Raw genomic sequence first — 19101 nt, 5'->3', positions numbered from 1 at the left:
ACTGTGCCTCTGTCTAACAGTGACACAGAAGTGATACCCGGGGTAAACCTACAATGTCCCATCCACTCATCAAGATTCCTCTTGAAGAGAGTCAATGAGGGACTCTTCCTAACCTGGACTGGGATTTTATTCCAGCGTGAAGTGAGCCTCTGGGTTATGAATCTGTCCCTCCAGCATGTCCTATTTATTTCAGTGCTGAGGCTCAGGTCTCTCAAGCATGTATCCCGATGGGATTTGGATATTCTCAGGTGCAGCATGCCCATTAATTCTGGGTTTGACATGGTGTTATACATTAGGCACAGATCGCCTCTGAACAGGCGGTATGCTACTGAGTAGAGCTGGGGTTTATTTAACCGGTCAGCATATGGCATCTGTTTGAGCCCTTTGATCATCTTGGTGAGGTACTTGTGGGGTGTTTCCAGTTGCTGCGGGTGTCTGGTAAGGTACATCCTGAAAGGGGGATTGTACTCAATTCTGGGCCTGATGAGGGATGAGTAAAGAGGCACGATGTCCTCCCCTGATGTAGATGTGAATCCCCTTATGATGGGGTGGGCTATATACAATGTCTATCTAACCACTTTGGCCACGTGGTTGTCAAATGAGAGATTGCTATCAACTTGGGTCTCCAGGTCCCTAATTACTTCTTCTGTACATAATGGAGTACCACCTATGTGGTACTTTGTGGGCACTTTGTTTTTGCCAAAGGGGATGACTATACACACTCTTGCATTCAGCTGAAGGCCATGGCTCTGGCACAAGTTTTCTGTTTCTATGATGCCCCTTTGGAAGATGTTTGTGTCGGCCGGAGAGACAATTATGGTGGCCAGTTCGCAGTCATCTGCATATTTGGTCAGCCACAGTCCTTCTGTGTTGGCCTGTACCTCCGATAAATATATACCAAACAAGAGAGGTCCCAGGACTGAGCCTTGTGGGACACAACTCGTAACTGGTTTGGAGTCTGGCATGGCTCCAGCAATTCTAACCATGTGGGTTCTGTCCTTGAGCCAGTGTGCAATCCATCTAGTGACATAGGGGCTTATATTTAAGCTGGTGAGCTTCTCTAGAATGCCCAAGTGGGGTATTGTTTTGAAGGCTTTTGCGAGGTCCAGGTAGGCTGTGTGAACCACATTCCCCTCGTCAATGGCCTTGGTGACTGTTGCAAAGAAATCAACCAGGTTTGAGAGGCAGGATCTGCCCTTAACAAAGCCAAACTGGGTATGAACCAGTGTCTGTAGGTCCGCAATATCTATATCTATGTGGTCCATGATGATCCTTTCCATAGCTTTGCAGACCAAACTAGTGTGGCTTATGGGGTGATAGTGTCCAGGATCCGTTGAGGCACCACCTTTCTGTAGAGGGACCACTGTTTCTGTATGCCACACTTTGGACACATATCCTGTAGTAAGGCTGGGATTGAACAGTAGGTTTATGTTTGGTAGTAGCACGTCTCGGTGGTCATGTAGGACACAGCCCGGGACACTGTCTCTTCCCATTGATGCAGTGTGTTTTGCTTTGGAGAGGGCGGCTCTTACCTGAGCATCTGAGATGTCAGGGGGGCAGCACTCTGCTGGGATACATATTTGCCCTTTCAGTGTGGAGGGGGGTGAGAAGGTTGCTCTGAACCTGTCAGCTAGAATGTTGGCAATGTCTGTGGGCTTGGTGTTTCTATTGACATTATGGACTACCTCTGAGCATATCTGGGAATTACCACCCAGGTTCCTAACATAACTAAAGAAAGCCTTGTGATTATCCTTAGTGTCCTGTGCAATTTCTGTCGAAGCTGGCCTTAGACAATCTTATGAGTGCCTGTAGTTATTTGCTAATACTGATCAGTGATGCCTTCCCTATTTGTGAATTTGCTCTATCATTTGGTAGCTTCCTCCTTCTATTGTGTAGTTTGTTTATGGCTGGGGTCCACCAGACAGGATGTCTGCCTTTGGAGGATTGGGTCTTGGTTTTATTTGGGATCACATGATCCATGCATTCCTGAAGGCGTCCATAGAATGCGTTTATAGAGGAACCTGCAGTCTGGTCTGTAGTTTCCACAGGCCCAGGGGCTTTGAAGGTTTCCACCTCAGTTTTGAGGAGTGTGAATTTGCTTTAGAGAAGTTGTTCACTGTGGTGTCCTGGGCAGGGGGTGGGGTCAGGATGTGTATATCCAGTGAGATCAGTTTATGGTCCGATTTTACCAGTGAGGGATACACTTCTGGTCTGGAGCATAGAGTCCCCATGTTGGTGATGATCAGGTCCAGTATGTTTCCCCTTCTTGTGGGAGTGGTAACAAGTAGTTCCATAGTATTTGAGCTCATATATTCTAGGAATCTTTGGCCTAGGGGGTTGGAGCTAGAGTCATGCTCCCAGTCCATGTTTGGGTAGTTGACGTCGCACAATATAATGGTGTTTGGAGAGACCTTCATATTTCCACTGTTCACAGGATGGCCGAGAGCAGTTTTTGGGTGTGGGAGGGTGGTCTGTAGCAGGCTATAACCTGGAAGGCAGTCTCACCCATTATTAGTTGCACATGGATAGTCTCTGATGCTTGGTGCTTTGTCACCAACCTGGAGGTGTGGGTATCTTTGATGAATATCAATACTCCCCCTCCATTTGTGGTTCGTTCCACGTTTTGGAGCTGAAAAGCATGGTATGAGGTTAAACCTGGTAGTGCTGGTGTGCTCTCAGTAGCCATGAACCAGGCATCTGTTACTGCACATATATCGATGTTCTCCATGCCAAGGAGAGTTTCGGGTGCATGCATCTGGAGGTTTAGACTTCTGGCATTGGGTAGCATTACTCTTAGTTTCTTATCCCTTGTGATACCTATGAAGGTGGGTTTGTCATTTGAGCCTTGCCTAACATAGGCACTATGGGGGTAGCAAGAGCCTTTGCCAATATCTGAAAGCCCAGGGGTGACAGGTGCAGGCCATCCCTAGCGAAGCAGGTAGTTCAACAGAAGATGAATATGTGAAGGTGTAGTGCCTGTGATTAGTTAGCAGTAGCATATATGACTGCTCACGTGGACACATGCCAGGTAAGTCATATGCACTGTGTCACAGGCAATGTATATGTAAACAGGACAAACAGTGACATCCTGTCAAGTGAGACATGGACATACATATAATAAGCTATGCAGATGGCACTAGGAGTCCACAGAAGCTCTATAACTATGCATTGCAGGTGTGATCAGTATTCCAGGGTAATTGCAAGCAAACATACATGCAAACAAAGCTACAGTAAACAGGGCTGCATGTAGTCCATTGTACAACAAACAAGCTGTACCACTTCCAGTAGGTAACACTGCAAATATGCAGGCACTATGCACATGTACATGGAAATACACGGGTCAGATGGCTAGGGTCCAGTCTCAGCACACACAAGTGTACAGACCATGTACTGTCAGGATGTACAATAACTGGATGGAAACCCATGTGCTCATACCTGCAGTAATACACATGTCAAATAACAGACACTGAGCCTTCACTCAGTGGTCCCATACTTAGTAGGATGTATGCTACCTGGCCTGCCACCACAGTATCCCTGACATATATGGGGACTCTCCCTCCTGTGACAGTTAGTTTTGTGTGTTGGGGCTGTCTAGCATGGTATGAGATGTGAGCTTGCAGTGCTAGGGTGCTCCTGTGTGTCCTGTACCAGTCGTGTAGTACTGCACACATCTCAACATCCTCAAACATCTGCATTGCAGAGTCCAGTGTGGGCAACATGCCACTTGCAGTTTACATGTCCATCATTGCGTGTTACTACATTCAATACCTTATCCCCTGTGCTACCTATGTATGTAGCCTTCTGTTGACATCATTACCACCAGTATGCCAACATGTGCAGATGATACACTATAGTACTTACCATGGGTGTAGACAAGAGTACATGACAATCACACACTTACTGCATCAGGCATGCTGTGATATACCCACAATTAATTCAGCACACAGTACTGTTAACAACATGATACTATTACTACACATCTATGTGGTCACCCTGTGCATCAGCAACATGTTAAACTGTACCTGCACAGTTGTTACGGATTGCAGGAGGTGGCACAGTTTCATCATATGCACAGGGTGTGAACTTGGTATGCCTGAGTCAGCCACCGATACCACCGATTGACATGTATGTGTATGTGTGTTGGTGAGGGACAGCAGTAGAAGGTTGGAAACTGGAACTCACCAACACTATAAAATAATAAGGAAGAAAGTGTCCACAACCGACGAGGGGCTGCTGTGACAAAGGTATATATACTGCTGCTCTCCAATAAAACTTCCAGGCCCATAAACGCTCCAAACAAATTTATTCAGTGAAAACACAAACATAAAAACGTCGACCTAGGTTTCGTCCGCTGTACGAACTTCATCAGAACACTTCAAAATACATCCAAAAACTCTTAAATAATATGCACAAACATACTAATGAGCCTGTTATCCAATGAAATGCAAAGGCAAACATTTTTAAAAACTTAAAGCAGCAATGTAACTGAGTTGAATTGTATATTGATTGTATGTAAATACCCAAAAGAGATCCCCCCCACACACACCCACAACCCTCCAATAATAAATAAAAAGAACTATATGCTAACTGGTATGTATAATGTATGAAAAAAGCCCATTGTGTCTAATAAATATTGTGTAAATAATAACATATAAATAGACTATATGTAACTCTACTGTGTGTGTACGGTGTTATTGTGTATATATGGGGAAACAATGAAATCTAAAATCATGAAACCGTAAAATAGTTGAACCATAAATAATGTATAATATAAAATATTGAATATTAAAAGCTTGCAGCATCAGTTTTGCTAAATAAATAACAATAGATTATATATATGATTAAATAAGTGATGAAATATAAAATACCACTATACATTGTGATGTATGTATAATATAATAATAAACTATAAACTGTACACAATGTGTGTATATATATATAAAAATATATAAAGGCAGTAGAAGGTGGGGCAATGTTGATGCAGTGTGTGCGTGTATGCGGTAGCCCTAGGTGTTGTCAATTTGCATGTGTGTATGGATGCACACAGTTCCACCTCATGGCTGCCATATACTGGTGTATGTGGACAGCCACAGACTGCACCTGCCAGGTCATACAGATCAGTGTCTCTGGCCACAGACACGGTACCTGTGCCTTGCAGGGGTGCTATGGACCATATCCGGTACCAACCCAGACTGCGTACTGTCATCAGAAGCAGGTGTTCGTTGACTGGACACAGATCCCTGTCGGGCCTGGCCAGAGCCACGTGCAGGTGGTCTCCTGGGGTGGTCTGATGACAGCACAGACTCAGCATTGCTGGGGCTGCTGCTGGCACTACGGGGGTGGCCACGGCCCTGTTGTCGTCCGCAACGACTGCCAGCTGCTGCTGTTGCTGGCATATGGCCACGTCGATGCCTCAATCACCCACCATCACCCTGGCTCATGGACATGTAGTTGTGGACAGGTCTAATATGTCCCCACAACGTCTGTCTATGACATCGGTGAAATCACGGATGGCAGCCGCAATGTCACACATACTGTCAGTCATGGCTGTGCAACATGCTGTCAGCTCCCTCAGACCCTGTCTGGTGTACCGTTCCATATGTGGCTGTGCCTGCATGACAGCCCAAAACATAGCTGAGGTTGTAAGACCTGTGTGGTCACGTCTGACAGGGGCAGTACACCCACAGATGCTCCCACGAGAACCCCTGGACATCTGTCTGTGTGGTACCATCTCTGGGCCATGCCCATGGCTGCTGTGTGGGGAGGCATGTGCCACAGATACCACATTACCCTGCTCAATGCCCACTGTATGCTGTCCATCACCTAGGGACATTGGTGACAAAGGTTGTATTGGCATGATGACTGTGCACATTGATGAGGTCGACAGCTGTGTACTGTCAATCGGCTGACCAATGGCGGACACTGGCATACCTTCCTGTGCCATTACACAGATGTCATCATTATCAGTACCCGTGGCACCTGATTCAGGTTCCCTGCTACATGACACCAGAGTAGCACCAGAACCTGTGGGAGGGAAACAGGAAACACAGTTTACAATGTCTACACATTACCAGTGATGCACACACATGCAGACATGCACACATGCACAGGTGCACACATGCACACATGCACACATGCACACGTGCACATGCACATATGCACACATGCACAGGTGCGCACATGCACAAGTGCACACATGCACACATGCACACATGCATAGGTGCACACATGCACACATGCACACATGCACAGGTGCACACATGCACACATGCACACAGTTTAACACAATTGTACAGTACTCAGTATCCCTGATATCAACACACAGACACAGACACACCTACGTGCATACAAAGAGCACTATTAATTGAGCCAGATATTACTATTACTATCACGACTATTACAGGAATTGTTAATACACACTCACCAGCATGGATAGGCTGCATTGCTGTTATACCAGAGGGACCTGCAGACGTGAAGAAACTAATGTCAGGGTGCACAACTGTGTCATTGTTACTGAGTATGATACAGGTCAGTAGTACAACAGTCGCCTTTCACAGGTCAGCTGCTAATATTGAGGATATCACACTTGCACATTAAATACTATGATGACAGCTACAAACCAAGGACACACCTCACACATGCATTAACTACCAGTGTACACAACAGTCAACTATACATATGCCATATTACCTGCACATTCACTGTCTTGCTGCTGCGTGGCTCCAGCCTCCATCATAATGCATGTCTGCTGCTGTTGTTGTTGCTGGCGGACTGGAGCCACTACACTCATGAGTAGTCCCTCCAGTCTGGTGAGTGGGGGATGTGTAGCCACCCCACCACCTGTGGCAACCTGTTGCCTGTGGATATCTGACGCACACTGACGGACATGTCTGACTAAATCACTGCAGTGATGTTGTACCTGCTCATATGTCCTATTATGCGTGCCTATGTCATTTACCCGACGGACCAGATCTTGCCACAGTGCAGCCCTCTCCTGCTGATTCTGGCTGGTGCGGGAAAAGAGTATTGCATAATCCCGCACCAGGGTCTGGTGTATCTCCTCATCCTCAGCTGTGGAGTAAGTGGGATTCCGCGGGTGAGCCATGTACCTGAGAAAGAAAATAACCTGATATCAGCAATATATGTCAGCAGAATTTGGCACACATACTACACATGCTACTCGACTGTTATGATACAACATATCTCACATATATAGCATCTGTCTGTCTATTGGTGGATACACATGTAAATGGCCAGGTATCAGTACTCAGCCATCAACTGTGCAACAGTACCTGGCACACTCCATACGACATACTACCAAATCCCAGCAGTCAGAACACTGATTCAGGTCAAGAGCACCTCCTCACTCTGGGGGTTTGTATCTAGGTACTGTATAGCCTACATCATCAACTACTGTGAGCTGACCACACACTGGTTGCCCTGGATATACATATCCCACCTCCACCACCAGCACAAATGACTATAGTGAATAACATTACAGATGCAAACTTTACACTTTGTAACAGTGACATGGTATCCTTTCAGCCCACTGGGCCAGTGGCAGATACAACCCTCAATGCTGACCCCTACACAATTGCTTTCTACAGACATCTCTGATAATTCCTGGATCATGCAATCCCATATATGATGAAGACACTCTCCACAAAGGGACAGCATCCTGTCTGGTGGACCCCAGCCATAGACAGATTGTATTACAGAAGATGGAAGCTACTGCAAGACAGAGCATAATTCCATAAAGGGAGGGCATGTCTGAGCAGCACTAGTAAGGATCTATTTTCCATCATACAAACATCCATGGGCAACTTTGAGAGGGAAATCAAGAGGTACACTACAGATAACCAGAAGGCCTTCTTCAGTTATGTTAGCAACCTGGTCAGAATCCATCCTCTATGCCCATAGTTAGTACACAACAACAAATATTTCACTGACACCACAGATATTGACAACATTGTGGCAGACAGGTTCAATGCAGGTGTCACCCTGCCCTCTCCCCCAAAATAAGACATAGTTATCCCAGCTGACTGTAACCTCCCTGTCATCACAGATGTCCAGGTGAGAGCCACCCTCAGGAAAGCAGAATACACAACATGAATGGGACCTGATGGTATCCCCAGTTGCATGCTACATAAACTCTGACAGGAGCTAAGTATACATATAGAAGTGCTATGTAAAACTAGCCTGACTACAGGATATGTACATGTACACTGGCGCACAGCAGCAGTGGTTCCACTCCACGAAGGAGGCACTTCAACATACCAATACAATACAACACAATACATTACATTACAATACAATACTATACAATATGCTATTGCCCCTGGGACTACAGCAGTGTACTGTTCTGCTACCCTGACCCTTGTGACACATGTGGTGTGATGGTACCTGCTGCTGTCACACAGTTACACAGGGTGACTCATATGGCATATTACCTATCTGACTAACATTCAGCAGGGGTATGTGTGACATGTACTCATGGGGAGTCTTGCTTCTTAACACTGTGTGGTTTATTGCAGGGTATGTCTTATCTGTGGGTAGGAACTTTTACCTCCACATGTGCTCTCTATTGCAGTGGCATGGACGACACATAGCAGTCATTTAGGTTGTGGATGGTGTGAGGTGTTACTATGGTTGTTGGACATCTGTCATGGGTGTGACTTACGTATGTAAATCCGGGAGTGGTAACCTCTATGTGGGTAGTATATGTGTACTCTGTGGTGTTGTCAGTCACTGTGCATTGGTAATGTGTTTGAATGCATTGTCACAGTGTTGCACATGTCACTGTGTCCTTCTCCATATCTGTAGCTGTCATGTGAGGTCCATACCATGGCATCCATTATGTGGTGTGGAGGGGTACACCGACCTACATGTCCATAGCTGACACACCATGTTCGCTGACACATACCATGTGCAGGTATTCCAGAGATAGTGTGCCACTGTGAATATCATTGGGGCCACTATTGTACACATTTATGACCCTGTTCACCCCTGACACATGCAGTGGTGGGCAGCCAATCACAAATCTGGTGGTTACTGGTGTAGGTGACTTGAAATGTGGTATAGTACTCCGGTTTTGACACTGGTGTTCACTCCATGTTTTTGTCACCAGGCACCTGTTGCAATACATCTGTACACATCTGCCTCACTCAGAATTTATATACATCTCTCTCTCTCTATATATATATATATATATGTATATAGATATATCTATATATATATATATATATATATATATATATATATATATATATATATATATATGTCTGTATACATATACACATATATATATTGATGTACATATATTGCACAGAGGGGGTGACAGTGACAGAGGGGGTGGGACAGGGTGTGTTGAAGGTCGTCATATACAGTCATATACAGTCATACCTGTAGATAGTCAGATCATGTCTGTCTATGTATATGTATCTACATATATCTATATCTGTATGTGTGCATTACATATATATGTTTGTACATATTCTATCTGTCTACATCTGTCTATGTATTCCTACATCTCTCTCTATGTATGTATACATATATGCATATCATATATATATATACATATATCTATATCTATATATATACACATACATATGTTGACATACATACGTATCCATATGATAGACATGTATATCAACATGTTTTTGTTTACCATACTGTATACACACACACTAACATACTGCTAAACATACATAACTGTGAAACCTACTTTGTACATTGCACTACAACCTACAATCCACCAGCATTGATATGTGCACATAGATGCTCTCACATACAAATGTATGTACAGCCTTCACTGATAGTTGCTGTATGTCCCCTGCCCTTTACACATCTTCATATACATATGGATACAGACCAATGCCACATATGGAGGGTTCACAGTATGTAGACCTTTAGAGTATTACTTTACATTACCTGTGTTTGTCACAGCTGCTTGTGTTGCTGTCTGGTTCTCTGTCCTGCTGCTCCACTTCCCAGTTGTCAGCTTTCAGGTGGCTGTTGCTGAACAATTTGTTTGTGTCTGCTTAATTGCAATTTTCTCTGTCTCTGTCTCTATCTTTCTCTCTCTCTGTCTGTCTGTCCCTCATGTCCTTCTCAGAGTGCAATGAAAGTATTGCATGTGTGGACTGGGAGTACAGCATACTTTTGTAGGTATCTGCATATGCCCATGTGATGGCCTCTGCACCAATTGTTAGCCAGCATTTGCTAATTGCATGCAGCCAGTTGTGTACTGATTGCAGTTCTCACTGTGATTTCAGAACAGTGCTATAAAAAGGTATGTGAGATAGGCGTAGCCCTTTCAGATTTTAAGGGCAGGGACCATGCTGTTATGCTGTGGACAATGTTCTGTGAGTGTAAAGGTTGGTATCTCTCTCATATTTCCAGCTGTGTTGTAGATTAAAATTCCTCCATTCATTTCTCCAGTTTCCTGTACTAACTGTGTATGTACACTGACATCTACAACTACTACTACTGTTAATGTGTGTGTGTGTGTGTGTGCTTTTCTTTCACTTTTGCTTGCACTTTGTTGCTAAGACTTCAATATTTGCCCTTTGCAGTCACTACTTGTATGCCTGCTAGGTGTCCTGACTGTAGTGTGCTGCTGTAGCTTTCCTATTTTCCATGTACATTCACACCTTGGAATGCTTGCTATATCTGCTAGGGTGTTACAGCATGCAGTGTGGTCTGGCCATGGTGTGGGCCTTGACATCTATTAGGGTATTTGAGTATGCTGCTGAGCAGGCCCCAGAGACTTTCAGGTTCATCTGTTATCTGCCTCATGGAATGGTACATATCAGTGGGGTACACCCATTAAATTGTCTGGTATGCTGCAGTTGTGACTGTGGGTTAGCATGAGCATATGTATTACTACACTTTTTCTGCCATGCAAGTGGTGAATACTTTCAGGACTCCATAGTTACCATTGCATGTGTTACACCTTTCTGCCTACTGTTTGTACATTTCACATGGAGTCTGTGGGGCATCCCTGTAAGTCATTCACTGTTGCTATGTCTAGGCTCTTAACTATTCAAATATGGTAGTGTCAGACCTGTCATGTTTACAGATATTTGCAGGTTGTCCACATTTCTGCCTCATATTTTGGTCAATATCTCATGCACAGCTTTTTCTGGCAAATCACTCTGGGCTCAAGTCAGAATATAGTGGCAAACATTCAAGTTTCAGACTTCATACCCTTCCAAACATCCCACAAAATGCAGACCCTGTTACTCTCTGAACTGTCTGCGTTTGTTGTAACATTATTTATAATGTGTCCCTGGTTTTAGGCCTTTGCTCCATATATTTTATTACTTGGTCCGGATGTGTTCCTGTAAGAGGTTGTGGGGTATGGGCAGTGATTATCCTGCTGTGAGTATGTGTGTGGCTTGCAAGGTGCTATAGTGACATTATTACCTACTAGCTACCAACTAGCATGGCTGTTTCTGTTCACACACTACTATTATGGAAATCCACTAGTTTTGATAGTAATTCTAAATGGCATGATTTGTGTACTACACATCTATATTCCCTTTACATTCATTCCTACTATTACATGATATATTTATTTTAGCACAATGTTCTTGTATAAGAGTCATGGCTTAGTGGTAAGTCATGCCGACTACTGTTTCCAAGGTCCTGGGTTCGGGACTGCTAGTGGGATTTTATTTTGCTTCTGAACTGACTACAAGACCTGTCAATCAAAGTGACTAAGGCCCTTTTAAGCAGTTGTAAAGCTGGTTTGCGCAGAGCTCATGCATGCGCACTGGCGTTTAGCTCCGCGCACACAAGCGCACACCCGCTTACAACCACTTAAACGTGCTTACTCTTGCGCACACCCGCACTATTTTCTTTGAAAGAAATGAAAATGGGGAGACTGAAAAGTGGTGAAAAAGGGGTCACAAAGAGGGTAAGACAGTAGGGAAACAAGCTTGGGTTTTGCAGGAGGGATGTAGGTAAGGCCCAAGCTGCCCATTTCTTCATCAGCAACAGCTGTGCATATGTTTGTAATTTGGTGTGACATTTGATGCCTTCTACCCCTGAGAGAGGTGTAAGGACAACAGTAATACTTGTTGTACAGCCAATTGTAATTGATAGTTTCCATGTCTGGTAGACATATGTGCGGAATGGGCAGCTATGTATGGGGCGTAATTTTTTTGTGGGTACAGAGTGCCCTTTTTTTTCAGGTGAGAGTGGTATGTCAGGTGAAGGTAGTCGGTACAGCTGGGGAGGTAGGTTGGATAGGTAAACAGACAAGACAAACAAGACGCATACAGGGGTGGTGTATGACACGTGTGGGGGGGGTTACACAATTGACGGGGGACAGAAGTTTGGATATCCAGAGCCCATGAGCCCACAGGTGGCAACAATGGAACTGATATCCCCATCCATAGTCAGTTGCCACTGTTCCTTCACTGCCCAGGACAGGGCTGTGCTGGGGGCTGTGTAGGCCGGGCAACAGGCATGCCCATAAGTTGTGCCACCCGTGCCTCGAGCTGGGGTAGGGGCTTGAGAACAGAGTCCTGAATCTCCCTACGCACCACAGTCCGGACGCTACGGAGGGTGAGTGGTGGTTCTCCTCTGGCCACACTTGCAAAGGGGGGGGCAAGCCCCATTCCCTACAGCCCTTCCACCCGCAGGTGGCACAGGGCCACCGGAGGAGGGTCCAGACTGGGCACTAGTGCCAGGTGCACTCGCCAGCTGAGGTGGGAGAGGTGGGTCCGCTGGGACCTGCCTTCCCTGTCGTTTTATGTTTTGCATTATGTCATGACAGTTTGGGTTAGTAACATACAATACCATTCGCAATTAGTTGTAACAGCATGCATTAGTATTCCCATTAACCAAACACCCAGATATTCACACCCATTGAACAGCAAGCATAACACATGCATAATTTGAACAGCAATACACAGTCCAACAACATGCAGGGTTGATTGATGGCAACAGGCCATCAGGTTTGGATGTATGAACAGGGCAGATGCATCAATGGACATGCAAATATTTAGGACCCATCAGGACAAATGTCCAGGGGTGTTAATTGTGATTGCACATACAATTTTCACGTGGAATGGAGTATATGTGGTTATAGGGTGGGGTGAAGAAAATATTATTAACACCTTCAAATACCAATACATATGCTGTACATTTCTAATAGCTACAGATATATACACACTACTGTTCTAACTACAGTTTCCTGTATGATAACTACTTCACTTTGGTGATAGGACTATTCATGCTACATCAATATACATTTTATTGTTATTCATACACATTCATATCTGGCTTTGTTCAGCAACATCATCCTGCTACATTTGCTTTATATAGCTATAGACAACTGTGGATGTTTGATATTTCAGACGATCATACTATCTGCATATTGCAGACTGAGAGCAACATATCCAGATTTTGGGATACACATTCCAGCTGCAGCAACACTTTGGACACATTTTGCAGATTGGTTCTACTTGTCACATTCATTTCATTCTGTACTGACTGCAGTATACTTTATACAGGGGTTATTACTACTTTATTGGTGGATTCATGACTCTTTCTCATACCCTCTCACTTGTTTTCATTTTACTATTCAGGATGGTACTTACTTCTAGGCTATGATATGCACTATGATATTATAGGTGGGGCATCTTTATTTCAGAATTTATTTCATACATTTTCACTGTTCTGTTGGGATTTCGGACTGCAACACAGTTTGTAATCAAGCAATACTTGCAAACACTTTTACACTGTTACTTGCACATTTTATTGGTTAGTGACTACACTGCATTCTTTTGCTAACTGTCATAATTTTATATTTATTTACAGTTACTGGGTGTGGATTACTGACCTGACTGGTGGCGCAACCACACCAGCCTATCACCATAGGCTCGTTGGTTCGCAGAACGGACACCTGCAGCTGTAATATAAATGGAATAATATTGGAATACACATCTCCATAATATCAGCTAATTTAATTTCTTAAATACATAATTAAATGTAATTTACTCAGTAGTGGAGCGTTGGGCATTTGCCAGGCCTCCTGTATCCATAGGTTCAATTGGTCCTGCTTGCGTCTCTTCAGGTCCGCATGGTGGTGACGGACCTGCTCACCAGTCCTTGGAATCCCTGTGGCACTGGTAAGATCATGAGCCAACCTGTCCCACGCCTCAGCCCTATATGCTCCCCACAGGACCTGGCCCTGCATGAGTTGGGCCTCATGATTGTGGACTAGGAGCCAGACCATGTATCTGGACTCCTCAATGCCCCACCTCTGTGCTCGAAAGCAACTACCCTCACCTACACCTGACATTCTGGCTGCAAGTCAGTTCTACAATCATTTATGCTGTGTATTCCTGCCTATGGGGCTTATATATGCCATTTTTCCCGCACTTCTCTGTGATTGACCATTTTGGAATTGTATCCACTTCACAAGACCTGCTTTGTCATGCTCCACTTTCTATTCATTCCTATATATGTGCTATTACTGCATTCCTGAGTACAGCTGTCATAGCTTAGTGGTTCAGTACCTTGACTATTTTATTTTTTATTTTATTTTACATTTGTTAACCGGGCTAGTCTGGCTGGATACATGTCCATTTTCAGCAGAGGCCCGAGGAGAAAAGCTCCACTAATAGACTACGGCATACATGAAAACTACTTAACTAAGTAGCTCAAACTTTTTAACAGAGAACAAAACACAAAACAAATCAAATCAAAAAGTCTCAACAGAATACAGATTGACTTAACTAACTTAAGTATGTTACAGTAAGATTAAGATAACAGTTCACGCTATGTGGTTGAGGAAATAAATTCAGGCACAAGAAAATACAGTTGAGTAAAGGATAACTGTAGTGGAGGTATATAAAAATTAATCAATGGTCCGAGGTAGAGAAGAGTGATGGTATTACACAGAGTGAAGAGAAAGCTAGTAGTTAGGCAAGCTAAAAAAAAAAAAGCAAGTTAGAAGGTAAGGAGAAAAGTTGGTAGTAAAGTTAAGGGAGAAAGGGTTAAGTGGAAAAAGACAAGTGAGGGTAGAGTAAGTTTAGATAGGGTAGAGGTGTTTAATCAAGTTAACTGTTAGGAAGGAAAAGTTAAACAGGAGAGTGAGGTAGATAGGCAGAGAGACAAGGTAAAAGGGTGAGGGAACAGAAGGGGGTTCAGAATGATAGTTTAGGTAAGAATGGGAGAGTAAAGAAAGAAATATGCAGACTGTTCAGAGTAATAAACAGTAGTATGCTCAGTCAGGGTTAGAGAGAAAAACAAAAAATTTTTTTTTTAAAAAGGGATCTTAATTTTCCCAACCCCCATACAAAAAAAAATCCATGGGAAAACCCTTTGGGGGGAAGGAGGGGAAAAATTTCCCAAAAAAAAAAAAGGGAAAAAAACTAAACAAAAAATAAACCCAGAAGGGCCCCCTTCCCCCCTTTTTCATTTTTTTTTTTTTTTTTTTTTTTTTTTAAAAAATTTAAAAAAAAAAAAAAAAAAAAAAAAAAAAATGGTTAAAAAAAAGGGCAACCCCTGGGGTTCCAGAAAATTCCCATCCTCTATGCCCATAGTTGGTACACAACAACAAATATTTCACTGACACCACAGATATTGACAACATTGTGGCAGACAGGTTCAGTGCAGGTGTCACCCTGCCCTCCCCCCAAAATAAGACATAGTTATCCCAGCTGACTGTAACCTCCCTGTCATCACAGATGTCCAGGTGAGAGCCACCCTCAGGAAAGCAGAATACACAACATGAATGGGACCTGATGGTATCCCCAGTTGCATGCTACATAAACTCTGACAGGAGCTAAACACACATATAGAAGTGCTATGTAAAACTAGCCTGACTACAGGATATGTACCTGTACACTGGCGCACAGCAGCAGTGGTTCCACTCCACGAAGGAGGCACCTCAACATACCAATACAATACAACACAATACATTACATTACAATACAATACTATACAATATGCTATTGCCCCTGGGACTATAGCAGTGTACTGTTCTGCTACCCTGACCCTTGTGACACATGTGGTGTGATGGTACCTGCTGCTGTCACACAGTTACACAGGGTGACTCATATGGCATATTACCTATCTGACTAACATTCAGCAGGGGTATGTGTGACATGTACTCATGGGGAGTCTTGCTTCTTAACACTGTGTGGTTTATTGCAGGGTATGTCTTATCTGTGGGTAGGAACTTTTACTTCCACATGTGCTCTCTATTGCAGTGGCATGGACGACACATAGCAGTCATTTAGGTTGTGGATGGTGTAAGGTGTTACTATGGTTGTTGGACATCTGTCATGGGTGTGACTTACGTATGTAAATCCGGGAGTGGTAACCTCTATGTGGGTAGTATATGTGTACTCTGTGGTGTTGTCAGTCACTGTGCATTGGTAATGTGTTTGAGTGCATTGTCACAGTGTTGCACATGTCACTGTGTCCTTCTCCATATCTGTAGCTGTCATGTGAGGTCCATACCATGGCATCCATTATGTGGTGTGGAGGGGTACACCGACCTACATGTCCATAGCTGACACACCATGTTCGCTGACACATACCATGTGCAGGTATTCCAGAGATAGTGTGCCACTGTGAATATCATTGGGGCCACTATTGTACACATTTATGACCCTGTTCACCCCTGACACATGCAGTGGTGGGCAGCCAATCACATATCTGGTGGTTACTGGTGTAGGTGATTTGAAATGTGGTATAGTACTCTGGTTTTGACACTGGTGTTCACTCCATGCTTTTGTCACCAGGCACCTGTTGCAATACATCTGTACACATCTGCCTCACTCAGAATTTATATACATCTCTCTCTCTCTCTCTCTCTCTCTATATATATATATATATATATATATATATATATATATGTATATAGATATATCTATCTATACATATATATATAGATATATATATATATATATATATATATATATATATATATATATATATATCTGTATACATATACACATATATATATTGATGTACATATATTGCACAGAGGGGGTGAGAGTGACAGAGGGGGTGGGACAGGCTGTGTTGAAGGTCGTCATATACAGTCATATACAGTCATACCTGTAAATAGTCAGATCAGTCTGTCTATGTATCTACATATATCTATATCTGTATGTGTGCATTACATATATATGTTTGTACATATTCTATCTATCTACATCTGTCTATGTATTCCTACATCTCTCTCTATGTATGTATACATATATGCATATATATATATATATATATATATATACACATACATATGTTGACATACATACGTATCCATATGATAGACATGTATATCAACATGTTTTTGTCTACCATACTGTATACACACACACTAACATACTGCTAAACATACATAACTGTGAAACCTACTTTGTACATTGCACTACAACCTACAATCAACCAGCATTGATATGTGCACATAGATGCTCTCACATACAAATGTATGTACAGCCTTCACTGATAGTTGCTGTATGTCCCCTGCCCTTTACACATCTTCATATACATATGGATACAGACCAATGCCACATATGGAGGGTTCACAGTATGTAGACCTTTATACTATTACTTTACATTACCTGTGTTTGTCACAGCTGCTTGTGTTGCTGTCTGGTTCTCTGTCCTACTGCTCCACTTCCCAGTTGTCAGCTTTCAGGTGGCTGTTGCTGAACAATTTGTTTGTGTCTGCTTAATTGAAATTTTCTCTGTCTCTGTCTCTCTCTTTCTCTCTCTCTGTCTGTCTGTCCCTCATGTCCTTCTCAGAGTGCAATGAAAGTATTGCATGTGTGGACTGGGAGTACAGCATACTTTTGTAGGTATCTGCATATGCCCATGTGATGGCCTCTGCACCAATTGTTAGCCAGCATTTGCTAATTGCATGCAGCCAGTTGTGTACTGATTGCAGTTCTCACTGTGATTTCAGAACAGTGCTATAAAAAGGTATGTGAGATAGGCGTAGCCCTTTCAGATTTTAAGGGCAGGGACCATGCTGTTATGCTGTGGACAATGTTCTGTGAGTGTAAAGGTTGGTATCTCTCTCATATTTCCAGCTGTGTTGTAGATTAAAATTCCTCCATTCATTTCTCCAGTTTCCTGTACTAACTGTGTATGTACACTGACATCTACAACTACTACTACTGTTAATGTGTGTGTGTGTGTGTGTGTGTGCTTTCCTTTCACTTTTGCTTGCACTTTGTTGCTAAGACTTCAATATTTGCCCTTTACAGTCACTACTTGTATGCCTGCTAGGTGTCCTGACTGTAGTGTGCTGCTGTAGCTTTCATATTTTCCATGTACATTCACACCTTGGAATGCTTGCTATATCTGCTAGGGTGTTACAGCATGCAGTGTGGTCTGGCCATGGTGTGGGCCTTGACATCTATTAGGGTATTTGAGTATGCTGCTGAGCAGGCCCCAGAGACTTTCAGGTTCATCTGTTATCTGCCTCATGGAATGGTACATATCAGTGGGGTACACCCATTAAATTGTCTGGTATGCTGCAGTTGTGACTGTGGGTTAGCATGAGCATATGTATTACTACACTTTTTCTGCCATGCAAGTGGTGAATACTTTCAGGAATCCATAGTTACCATTGCATGTGTTACACCTTTCTGCCTACTGTTTGTACATTTCACATGGAGTCTGTGGGGCATCCCTGTAAGTCATTCACTGTTGCTATGTCTAGGCTCTTAACTATTCAAATATGGTAGTGTCAGACCTGTCATGTGTACAGATATTTGCAGGTTGTCCACATTTCTGCCTCATATTTTGGTCAATATCTCATGCACAGCTTTTTCTGGCAAATCACTCTGGGCTCAAGTCAGAATATAGTGACAAACATTCAAGTTTCAGACTTCATACCCTTCCAAACATCCCATAAAATGCAGACCCTGTTACTCTCTGAACTGTCTGCGTTTGTTGCAACATTATTTGTAATGTGTCCCTGGTTTTGGGCCTTTGCTCCATATATTTTATTACTTGGTCCGGATGTGTTCCTGTAAGAGGTTGTGGGGTATGGGCAGTGATTATCCTGCTGTGAGTATGTGTGTGGCTTGCAAGGTGCTATAGTGACATTATTACCTACTAGCT

The sequence above is a fragment of the Protopterus annectens genome, chromosome 2.part1 (genome assembly GCF_019279795.1).
Source record: "Protopterus annectens isolate FY-2018-M chromosome 2.part1, PAN1.0, whole genome shotgun sequence".
Classification (NCBI taxonomy): domain Eukaryota; kingdom Metazoa; phylum Chordata; order Ceratodontiformes; family Protopteridae; genus Protopterus; species Protopterus annectens.
Note: the sequence above shows the minus strand (reverse complement) of the source record.